Source organism: Aulonocara sp. 'chitande type north' Nkhata Bay, linkage group LG11 (assembly GCF_057382095.1).
Source record: "Aulonocara sp. 'chitande type north' Nkhata Bay isolate Kocher_YH1m ecotype deep benthic linkage group LG11, A_spYH_male_GT1.1, whole genome shotgun sequence".
NCBI lineage: Eukaryota > Metazoa > Chordata > Actinopteri > Cichliformes > Cichlidae > Aulonocara > Aulonocara sp. 'chitande type north' Nkhata Bay.
In genome coordinates this window covers 8,331,070-8,341,017 of record NC_141354.1, presented here as the reverse complement: position 1 = coordinate 8,341,017, position 9,948 = coordinate 8,331,070, and the positions used below count along the sequence as shown (strand labels likewise).

The following is a 9,948-nucleotide window of genomic DNA, read 5'->3' as shown; positions in this document are numbered from 1 at the left end:
AAACCTCAAAAGTGGAAAACAAAAAGTCTCTTAGTCAGATCATAAAGCCTGTACATGGTTATTTTTTTCAAACTTCAATTATTTCTTGCTAAATTAAATTTGAAACAATATCATAATCATTGCAAGTGTTTAAGACCACTGCTGGGATCACTGTCAGCTCCTGCCACTCCATGCATAAAATGAAACGTGGTTAATGAATCACACAAACGGATCATGGGTTTTGCATCTCTGCTGTCTGGCTTTGTGTTCAACTTTAGATTAGGTGTGTCTTGTGTACCACTGAATAAAGTATATATTAAAAGTTTGACCATCTACACATGTGCAGTTACATGTTTTCATTTATATGACCACCAGGTATTATTCTTCACACTGCATCAATATAGAAAAACTCAACATTCATACACTGAAAAAAAGGGACTGGCCATCTCTTGGATTTATGTAAGCATCTTGCATGTATTTAACACAATTGCCTCATGTTTTAAAGATAAATGTAACTATATAGTGTAAAAACTACATGATATGCAGAAAGGGTGTATTAAATTGTTCATATCATGTTCAGGTGAAGTAAGTCAATAAGATAGCAACGTTAAATCTCGTGAAACCACGCGTGATTTCATCTCGCGGGCTTTGGATCGTGGTTTAAAAAATGCATCCATCTCAGTCAAGTCGAGCAGCCAACTCTACGTTTTTGGTATGTCTTGATTTTTTGAATTAATGTTTACCATATTTCAGCCAAATGTAGTTAAACGTCTAGAGTGTCGCCATGTAACATGCTAAAAAAGAGCCGTTAGCTTATTTGCTGTTTTATCTGTTGTCAAAGAATTGGCGCTTTTTCATTTGAATTTGTCTTTGGCACAAGAGCCGTAATATCACATTAAACCTAATTACGAGGCACTCATAACATAATTTGGTTTTCTGTGTGAATAGATTTGCCAACTGACTCTTCAGTTACATTGTGTATTTACTGCACCGTGGTGTTAGTGAGATTTTGGACATTGAACAGCTTTAGCTAATATCATCAGCGGCATTATGCTAGCTTACATCCCTACCCCTCCTGCCCTCACCTGCTGTCCTTTTGTTTTTGTTTTTTTTGCTGCACCATTGAGAGACGACCTCTATTCTGCATTTCACCAGGAGTCAGCTGATGGATTGTGGGTTCAAGGTGTTATGGTAAGAAAGTATATACTATTTTCGCTTAAGGTTTCTGTAACTTAATTATAATAGGTTTTTTATAATTATTAGGTGCATGCATACTCACCCTATTAATACAACTGAGAAATCCAAAATCTGCCATAGGTTTAACCTGTATGTATTGTCAGAAAGGTGATTACTGGACTCACATTAATGCACACTTGAACTAAAATGAGGTTGTAACTTGTGGGTTCTTGGGTTGCAAATCAGAAACAAACATCTTTGGATTTTTTTAATCCCATAAGATCTGGAAACACAGTTTTTATTCAACAAAACATTACTGATTAACCAAGCACAGTGCCTGCTGTTATTTCAAAATAATTTTGTGTCATTTTAGATGAAATGCAGCATTCCAGTGCATCCCAACCATGCCTTTACAGTCAAGGTTTCTGACGGAGCTGAGTTTCTCTCTGACAGTCTGCTGAAAGTGTTTGCAAAGTGATCGGGGGAACAGGGCACAAAGCTAAAGGATGTAGCTGCCATGATGACAGTAAGAACTTTAAAATTCTTTAACTACAAAGTGTATATGTATTGCATTAGGTCAGTAAAAGAGTTTTATGCTGCATCCATTGAAACAGTCAACTATTACCCGTGAGTACTGATTCCACCGAAAGGATGCCATAATTTTCGTCATGCATTTACTGGCCCACTGAGAAAAATTGATCTTTTTAAAAAAATAAATGTTCTGGAAACTATATATCCATAAAGTTGATGTCAAACAGGAACTTTTGATATTTCTTTGTAGATGCTGGTGTTGCATGTTGACTGGTTTAAGTTTTTGTCTGGGATCATTTTCTTCTGTGCTACTGAAAAGTTCACAAATCTCTGTTTTCTTTGTTATAATACTTTAGGATGACATTAATGCTCGAAGGGAGTCTCATCAAAGTGCTCCGCATCTGTGTGAAAGACAATTGCAACATCTTAGTGCAGGAGTTCATGGTGTTTTATGAGTAGATTGTGGCTTTGCAACATTTAAAAATGCATTTAGTTATCCACTTGATCCTCATTGGACTGGTTAGGACCAGTAGTCCTCTTTAATAATTTGAAGTTCACATGAGGCCTGGTAGTGAACTCGGCCGCCCCCCCTTGAGGCCCCACCCCCCTATATTAGGGGTCACATCAGTGTGAAAAAACTTTAAATTTGTCATTCTAGTGAACAAAGGAAAATCCCACCAGTATTTACATTAGCTTTTGTTTGAAAAAAAAAAAAAAAAAGACCAACTGACCAACAGCTAACCAAATTGTGGGGAAAGTCTAAATTCTAACATCTTCTGAGTGACATAACCTGGATTTCTGATGGGTTTTTGTTAGTCTTTCTAACAAAAACTAATGTAAAGCATTTGAAATTATTATGTTTTTCACTCTGTCTTAGAAACTCTGTTAGACCATGAATGGCAGCATGGCAGGCCACTCTTTGGCTATAGCTATTTACTATGTTGCTTGCATTGGTTTAAATTACTCTAACATTAGAACTGGTAGATTCAAAAGAGATGAGTTTAAAAGGGAATCTTAAAGAAATGTTTTGTGTTTAACCAGGGCCCTGTTTCAGGAAGCCGGTTTAGTGGAAAAACTGAGTAAGTATACCCTGAGTTAACGAAAACTCTGGGTTTTCGGTTTCACAAAGCGAGTTCAGCTGCAGCCTGAGTGAGTCACTATGACGACACACGCCGTGAAGCTAACCTGCCCCCTAGCAGGTTTACTACAACTAACCCTGACTGTCTCCGCCCCTTTGTCGGAAACCTGACAGTAGGAAGTCTCAGACATGGCGTGTCCCTTCCTTGAAGAGCCGGTAGATATCGAAGCCCAAATTCTCCGCAGAGCTCTCCGCCGGGAGAGAGTGATTCGAGCGCGTCTGGACATCTTATCATTACCTGATGATTTCCTGTGCGAACGTTACCGTTTCTCAGCACAATCTATAAGTTATTTGGATAACATCCTCAGGCCATATATTACGCATGTGACACATCGCGGACATGCTCTCAGTTCTGTACATATTATTTGTATTGCACTTCGTTTTTTTGCAAACGGGAGCTTTCTGTATAATATTGGTGACGCTGAGCACGTTTCCAAGGCTACCGTCTGTCGGGCAGTCAGGAATGTTACAGTTGCACTGAAACGTCTCCTGTACACGTTTGTGGTGTTCCCCGGTCATAGACCCACAAGATTTATCAAAGAGGGATTCCACAAAATTGCAGGTATCAGGATGACCAAAACTTAATTTATGGTGTGGTGATACTTGGACTACTACTTAAATTTTACATTTATTTTCAGGGTTCCCAGGCGTGATTGGCTATACAGATGGCACTCACATTCCAATCATTGCTCCTTTAGTAAATGAAGGAGACTATGTGAACAGGAAGTCTTTCCACAGCATTAATGTACAGGTACATAGTTCCCTGTAGCATTTCAAACTAACAAATTATTTCATTATAGTAATGGATGCTAATTTGTGTTCTCTGCACTGTGAAGATCATATGTGATGCTGCCAACATTATCACAAATGTGGAAGCCAAGTGGCCAGGCTCTGTCCATGACTCACAAATATTCCGTGAATGTACACTGAGCACAAAATTTGGACATGGTGAGTTGAGAATACTTTAAAATATATAAAGACCAATTGCTTCAGGGACATTTGAACTGAAGTGTATCCTTCTGTCTTAGGAGAGTTCACTGGCTACTTGCTTGGTGATAGGGGGTATCCATGTTTACCCTATTTGCTTACCCCTTACCCTGACCCTGAACCGGGCCCACAGCAGCGATATAATCTGGCTAATTGCAGGACAAGAGCCAGAATTGAAATGACTATCGGAATGCTTAAGGCCCGGTTCCAGTGCCTGCAAAGACTCAGGGTCACCCCAGAAAGGGCATGTGACATTATTGTGGCATGTGTGATTCTTCACAACATTGCCACAATTAGAGGAGAACACTGTCCTTCTGAACCAAACATCAGCAGTGATCCAAACCATGAACATCCTGACCCTCCCACGGACATACAAGATGGAAGAGCAGTCAGAGACACCATATGTCACAATCATTTCTTTTGACCCATCACCTCAACATGTTGAAAGAAGAATAAACAGATTTTTTGTTCAACTGGCTTTATTGGTCACCTGTGTTTCCTGTACACAAAGTATTAAAAGATGTACACCTCATAGAGTGTCTCTGTTGCTTCCTCCTCTGTAACAGCTGTCAATGTTTCTTCATTATTTTCCTGTAGTAAAGAAATAAACAACATTGCTGTTCTACTGTAAACTCATATAATCTGTGGAGTATTACTCACAACTGCATGTTGGTCTGGCTCAACAGGAGGCTGCACCAGATGCAGTACACCACCACCATCAACTGATAGAATATGAGGTTTATACAGGTCACTTATAACTTACAAGGGACCAAATGGCAATTAACAAACATACCAATCACCTTACACTTCATTGTCATTATGCTCTCAAAGACAACCAAGACTGAGGGAAGGCAAAATCAGTCGGAAAATAACTTCACTACAAAATAATTCATTATGGTAAAGAGTTTATCAAATGAATGAGTAGCACTGCAAAGGTGACTGTGAAGAAAGGATGTATGCACATCATGTATTATTTTGAATTTACCCCTTATGTAGGCACTTGTGTCTTGCGGGGTTATTGACTCAGAGGATGTCCCCGCAGAGATGCCTTCGGCCACAGGGCGCCCACTGTTTTGGCTGAGGGCCAACTGCTCAGCCTCTGTGAGTGGTGGTGGTGGAGGACCCCCACCTGTTTTTCGGGCCTCCGCTTTTTTTCTGTTGGCTATAACGGGCCACATTTGAGCATACAGAGTAAGCAAATATGTACTTGTAATGTGCTCAGATAATTTCAATAAGTGCTTACAGAAAGAAAATTAATGTAGCCTCTAACTGCAATTGATTTACATGGGACAAACAGACCAAGCACTATGGCTCATAATACAATTACACCTTACCTGTTTGGACTATATTTTTATATTTCATTTTTACTTGCTGCCAGGAACGTTTGGGGCCTGTTGGGTTGCACCTGCGCTCACATCACATCACAAAATAAAATGTATAAAATAACAAATAAAATAACATATGATAAAATAACGTGTTAAATGGGTGGAAATCCCTAGATCAATGTTTATATTAACACTCACGCATTGACTCTGTCGGCTATGTTTTGCCATGCATGCTCCCTTTCTTTCGCAGCTGTGGCTGTGTTACTTTTTTCCGCGGAATTTGCATGTTATCGGCATATGCTGCCATCAGAATTTCGGCCTCAAGCGCTGTAAAATACATTGATCACGCCTTCTTTCCCTCCGTCTCCATGGTGACTCGCTTAATCTGTGCTCCGCTTATCAGGGCTTTATGTATCCTCGTCCGCGCGCTTCACTTGGGGTTAAAGCAACTCCGCGTTGATTGAACTAATTGTTATCAGCCTTTCTGAAACCGAATATTCCGAGTTGGACAGTTCGGGATTACTCAACCCTGCGTATCGTTTTTCACTCTGAGTTTTCTAAACCGGCTTCCTGAAACAGGGCCCAGGACTTGACTGAGGCCACTGCACGGATTGAGAAAACCACAATGAACATCCGTCTCCAGAGGATGCACCAGGCAATGACTTTTCTGATGTTGGCATCATCATCGAGGGTATAGTAGTTCTTCAAGATCTGGATAACGTGACCTTTGCAGTAGCCATGCTGTTTGGACCTTTTTTATTCCTTCAACATGAGTTACCCATCACAACTCTGCTACACTTTTGAGGTGATTCAAAGGGTGGTAATGGAGTTGGATGCAACTCAGCTCTCAAGAAAAGCTCACAACTAAGACAAAACTACTCCTGCAAGGAAAGCTCACTGTTATGCATGCAAGCTGATCAGCTCTAGGTGAGAGGACATTTAAATCTCACACTTGTTCTGCTGCATTTTTGAAGCTCAATTCCAGGAACAGATCGCAGGGTTCATTTTTATATACTCTGCAACTGCCATGAGGACGAGCCGTTTTTTGTTGTTGTTTGTATTTCCTTTTGCTCTGTACAGCATTTTGGCAGCATTTTTAAATTTCTCTTTGTATTTTTTCTTTCTTTTACTAGTGAAGAGATGTAGCGTGAACAGTTATGCAGTCTAAATATCCCATATGGGTCGTGTGAAATGGTATTTTCAGTTTCATTCAGTTGAAGTAAAGAACGTTGAATATTTCTAAGTGTGCTGTTTTGAACCAAGATGTCACAGTATGATCAGTGCTGTAATTTTTGACAGTCACTGTATCAATGTTATTTTTGCATCTCTTGAATAAAGGTTTTGACCTGCAGGTGCTAATTTCTTTAGTTATTGGGGTAAAATGGGTAATGTTAATAGGAAGGTGTTTGCCAATTCAGTAACCTAATTTAATGTTAATGGAAACTAACACTACCTCAAATTGTTTAGTTATAATTGTTGTTTAACTGAATCTTGATGTCAGAGGCCTTAAATAGAATGTTTTGATTTGTTCTTTCCCAACATTTTTCAAAAGAAACAGTCTAATTTCTTTGCTGTGATTGATTCCAGAGAACACGGAAGAACTGACATTATTTAACTGTTGATTTATGTAGATTCAGTAGAGGAGTAATGTCAGTTTAATTCTTTACCTACTGTCAATGCAGTGAAATTAGACATGTTGTTTTTAAAGGTTACTGGTGGATGCCAGCAACCATCTTGGAAGAGAACAATACAATCTGTTATAAGGCCTCCATTTGAAAATTGTGTATTTGATGCTAGAATATAATAGCAAAATGTAATTTGAAGATAACATGTAGCATTTAAGTGACCAAGTAGTATTGGGTAAAAGTTATTGAATGGTGTTGGGATAAAGTGAGAAAATTGTGAAGGATTAAAATATTTCAAGAGCTCAAATTACTTCATCAAAACATGTTTAAGTCACATTTTATCAACACAAATTGCACAGGTTTATTGAACATGAATAAATTGTGTTAATTTAACTCAATTGTTTAAGTTGCTGCCAAAGCAAAACATCTGTGTGCAACAAATGTCCACCATTGAATTAAGTAAATCCAACAACATATTTTTTTCAGTGTAGAGTTGCATTCAAACAGCAGTGATGTCGCTGTTTTGCTTATTTCCTTCTCTAAATGTGTATACCACTCATCACCGGTACAGATGTTAAATTTTTTCTATTCTCACTCTGATATTTTTGTAATAAATATGTATGTCTTCAGACTGGCCTCTCTAAAAAACAACAACAAAACAAAACTTTAAAAAGTCTGTTTGTTTGTACAAGCAGCTTGTTATTGAGAGTTTATTGTGAGAGCGCCCTCCTGTGGTCATTGTAATTATGATGACTCAGCTGACTTACGTGGAGGAAACAGGGGTGGATGGATGGATTATCAAAACACTGGACTTTAACATTGCAGACCACTGACGGATTCCATAACCCAGAACAATAACCCACTGACTGTATATAAAAGATGTATGTTCCCACCATGGCATCTCTCACTGGTTAGGTCAGTAGTAGAATTTTGTTGATAGTAGGGAAGATGTTTAAACAAGAAGTTGGATATCACTGACTGTATATAAACTGTATATAAAAGATGCCATTGCTTAGTAAAGCCCTGATGTCAAGACAGTTTTCTTAAACACAAGTAAGGGGCAAATGTGACTGAGAAATCAACTGATATTTTGTGTTCATTGGTCAACGTTTTGCATATCTGTAAAACATTTGCTGCATTATTGTCCTTCTTGACACAGATAGGAACGACAATGAGCACAATGTTGTATTTATTATAACTTCAAACTAGCGACTCAGGTCGTTGAGTAAGGAAGGTGAAGGTTTGTAACCGGTGCAGCTGCCCCCTGCTGGCCATTAAACAGAATGCAGGTTTGAGGCTCTTGCACTTCGGCTTTCAAATCTGAAGGCTAAGTTATCTTTTATAAACGTTTTATAAAGAAGTTATCAGATTTATTGCCATTTGTGGTCTTTAATTAAACCTTTATGTTCAGAGATGGGCTCAGTAACGCGTTACTGTAATCTGATTACTTTTTCCAGGTAACAGATAAAGTAAGGGATTACGATTGCAAAAAAGTAATTAGATTACTGTTACTTTCCCGTAAGCACGCTGCATTACTGTGTTACTAAACCGTGATTTTGTTTGTGAGAATGTCTCGTGACAATGATGTACGAGCGTAAGAAACATAAATAAACATAAAACATTAGCGTCCGCTGTACACTCTGCGTGGGAAGAAAACTTCTTTCTACACCAAAAAATTAAACTTCAAATCTGAGCAAGTACCTAGCATGCTGCAACAGGAATGTGAAATTCACAGAGAAACTCCCCACGGACATGACCGCTGCGGCACCGGGCAAACCTCCACCTGCCCCACTCCTGCTAAACAGGCGAAAATAGATTTAAGAGCAACAGGACTTAGTGCTGCTGAATTTTCGATTTTATTGATTTTTTGCATCTATTTGAAAGAAAGTGTAAACACAAAAAAATGTTTTATTTTATATGCTGGAATATGCAGAAAATAGGTTTAAATGTTAAACTCATCTCTTCCAGTCGGAGAATGTTGCATATAATTTAGGTTTTGCTTGATGCAATGTGCATAAAGTTAAAAGATTACATGTAATAAGTTTTAAAAAGAGACTTTTTAATTGGAATCAATTTTATATGATGGATTATGCAGAAAAAATTGAATTGGGCTGAATGGTCTATTGCTTTATTATGTATACAGGTTGTGTATCATGTTTTAAAACTAACTAAGTAATAAAGTAACAAATTACCTTTGAAAATAAGTAATCAGGAAAGTAACGGGATTACTTTCTTGGAGAAGTAATCAATAATTAGTAACTAATTACTTTTTCAAGTAACTTGACCAACACTGTTCTTGTTAGATGTCTATTAATTTAAGGCATTTACTTCCATTCTTCAGCCCAGTGATTATATCATCCACAGAAACAGACCAAACTCTGAACATGAGCCTCAAAGTGAACACTAACCAGTCCACAATAACACTGAATATTTTGTTCATTTTAGTTTTGCACTACAATGACTGTGAGCGCTGCTATCAGTGAGAAAAAAAGACGGTCTTCTTGCTCACTGAAAGAGAAGTGTTACCTCTGGTGGGAGCCTGTCACCTCCTACTCTTTTACATCTGCCCTGGTCTCCTCCTCCTCCACTTGCTCCTCCTTTCCCAGCAGTGCGGTGACTTCTGCTGCTTAACACATACATGCTCACACACATCTTGACGTCTCATTTAAAATTAAAGGCATAAGTACTGTTTTAATAAAGCAATTTCATTTCCTTAAGACAAAAGTTTTACACTTTTTACTTGAGAAAAAAAATCCGTGGTGTGCTCGAGTTGTGTTTCAGAGCTTTTTAGTATGTGAGTTTTTAATTTGAAATCATAAAGATATGTTTTTACTAGTGCTGTCAAAATTATCGCGTTAATTGTTAAGATCAACGCGAAATGTTTAATGCATTAAAAAAATTTAACGCTGATTTTGTTTTTTTTATTAATTTCCTGTAATCTAAGACCTTTAAATTCATGAGCACCTCTGGAGGAGGGGGCAACAGTGTGCTATGCTGGCGTTTGGCCTGACAGAAATGATTAGAAGAAGAAGAAGAAGTGACACCATGCTACTATCTAGCTAACACTAGCTAACACACGCAAGCATGGACGAGGGCGGACTTTTGGGTGGAAAGTTTCTCTTTAAGAAGTTGCCTGATGGCTTGTTGGACAAAACGAGAGTAAGATGCACAATTTGCAACGCTGAAT

General features: G+C 38.3%; 2 long non-coding RNA genes across 2 annotated transcripts; both read left to right on the top strand.

The window, feature by feature from the left end:
• Positions 1–407: 407 nt before the first annotated feature.
• On the top strand, positions 408–2,258 carry LOC147318433 (uncharacterized). The gene is made up of 3 exons (XR_015131459.1): positions 408–1,170; positions 1,529–1,681; positions 2,043–2,258. It is a non-coding gene; the product is annotated as an uncharacterized LOC147318433 (long non-coding RNA).
• Positions 2,259–3,364: 1,106 nt separating this feature from the next.
• On the top strand, positions 3,365–4,044 carry LOC147318432 (uncharacterized). The gene is made up of 3 exons (XR_015131460.1): positions 3,365–3,575; positions 3,661–3,772; positions 3,853–4,044. It is a non-coding gene; the product is annotated as an uncharacterized LOC147318432 (long non-coding RNA).
• Positions 4,045–9,948: the final 5,904 nt, after the last annotated feature.